Below are 2,215 nucleotides of genomic sequence, written 5' to 3'. Positions count from 1 at the left end.
CACGCGCTCTCTCTCCTGGCTCCTGCCCTGTTGCTCTGGCCTTGCTGTTTGGGCTTGCTATGATGGCTTGCTGTGATGGCCTCTGAATAAAGCTCTGGTGTTGGCGCCTCCCGATGGCTCGTCTCTATGTGTTTATCCGGCTGATGACCGAAGACTCGGGAGTGAGTATGACTCTGGTAGCGTGCTCCTTATAGGAGGAGCAGGTACCGGCGTGCGGCCGGCAGGAGGTCGGCCGGCGGCCAGTGCACCCTGTCACTGATATAAGAGCTGGAGACACAAGGAAGGGCAAAACCCAGTCCCTGTGGTAAGGAGCTTACAATTTAATGGGCAGATACCATAGCTATATACTACATAGCATTCAGACAAGACAATATATATAACAAAAAGACATACGCAGAACTCTAATGGACCTCAGAGGTCATCTAGCCAAGCTCCCTAATTTTCCAGATGATATAACTAAGAGGGGAAGAGGTCATTAATTGACTTGCCCAGGGTGACACGCAGGTAAGTCCAACCCATTCATTTTACAGATAAGGAAAGTGAGGCTCAGAGGTCAGAGAGGTCCATTGAATTGCCTAGAGTCCAACCCACTGTGTGTTAGGCACTGAGCTAGTCCCTGTGGAAAGCAATACAATCAGTGAAACAATCCCTACTTCCAGGAAATTTGCATTCTAACTCCTAGTAAGCCCTAAATGAATGCTTGTTGCTACCAGGGGATACGAAGCAGTGGATAGAGTCCTGAACTTGGAAATCAGAAAGACCTAAATTCAAATTTAGTTACAGACAAGTATTAATTTTCAACTTTGGGTAAATAAGTCAATAAACATTTAATAAGTGCCCACTATGTGCCAGACAGTTTCAAAGGCTGAGGATGCAAGTGGGTAAGTCACTTGAGTTCCCTCAGCCTATTTCTTCATCTGTAAAAGGGGGATAAGAATAGGATAAAATTGAGATATTTATAAAGTGGTATATAAATCCTAGCCATTATAAAAGTACGTATGTAAGATGTCAGGGGTTGGGGGAGTAGTCTAGATTTGAACTTTGGTTCTGACTTCACTCCCCAACCACACTCTGCCCATCCCTAGGTAGTAAGCAATAATGATTTAGTGGAGTAGCCCCGGCAAGACCTGGATTCGAATTTGGCGGCCCTTGGTGATAACTTCCTTCATGTCTCTGGGTCTCAGGTCAGGTTGGTCCTTGTCTGGTCTCCTTGAAGAGGTCAGCCCACTCCATGGGGTCGTAGAACTTAGCTCCGAACAGCGAGGTGAGGTCTGCGTAGGATAAGCCTGGCCCAAAGTGCTCGAATACGAATTCTTCATACTCGGGGTCATGTTCCACCTGCCAGCGCCACTAGAACCACTCACCTCCGTCCCAGGAGGGCATCGAATACACGCCCCAGTGCAAGAACACTCCGAACTTGACCTCGTCTTACCAGGAAGGCAGTGGCCGCGTGTCCTGGCTCTCTCAGTCCTGGGTGTAGCGCGCCAAGGCCGAGGATGCCAGCAGGATTAAGGGCTGCAGCAGCTGCCGGAGTTGGACAGTTCCCGCCATCGCAGTTTACCATCAAGCAGGAGAGGCCAAGCCTCTTATCCACTGGTGCAGCCCCCCCCGTTCCCCCCCCACCCCCGTCCAGGGAAAATGGGTGGGTGCATTCCTTTGCCGACTAGCGACAGCCAGCAGGCCCTCCGTGGTCCAAGAAGGGGCTTACTGGAGTGAAAGTTCCTCTAGGAATAAGAAGGATGATGTGGCGAATGCCGACAGTGAGGCTGCACCGGCCTTGTCCATTCACGGAGACCTAGATATCACGGAGATGAGATCTAAATCTTATCTCAGACTCTTACCAGCTGAATGACCTTCAGTTTCAGTTTCTCCATTTGTAAAATGAGGCTTATATTAAATAGCCTCTATCCTTGGAGGACTGAAGTCTGTAAAGTGCTTTGCAAACCCTCAACTATGAAATAAATTCGAGTTATTATCATTATCCCGGACATTATCCGTATCATTATCCTGTGAACTTGGGGAAATAACTTAACCTCTCTGGGCCTCTGTTTCCTCTTCTGTAAAAGAGAGATAATAATAGGACCTACCTCCCAAGGTTGTTGTTAGGATTACATAAAATAATATTTATAAAGTACTTTCAAGTCCTAAAGCACTATGTAAATTCTTTCTTCTTCTTCTTCTTCTTCTTCTTCTTCTTCTTCTTCTTCTTCTTCTT

General features: G+C 47.4%; 1 pseudogene; it reads right to left on the bottom strand.

The window, feature by feature from the left end:
- LOC114027378 overlaps positions 1 to 1,551 on the bottom strand; it is a 39,383-nt pseudogene extending 37,832 nt beyond the window's left edge.
- Between the last annotated feature and the right edge of the window lie 664 nt (positions 1,552 to 2,215).

Source organism: Vombatus ursinus, unplaced genomic scaffold, assembly GCF_900497805.2.
Source record: "Vombatus ursinus unplaced genomic scaffold, bare-nosed wombat genome assembly UNPS02014859.1, whole genome shotgun sequence".
NCBI classification, from domain to species: Eukaryota; Metazoa; Chordata; class Mammalia; order Diprotodontia; family Vombatidae; genus Vombatus; species Vombatus ursinus.
The sequence above is the reverse complement of the archived record's forward strand: the minus strand, read 5'-3'. Positions and strand labels throughout refer to the sequence as shown.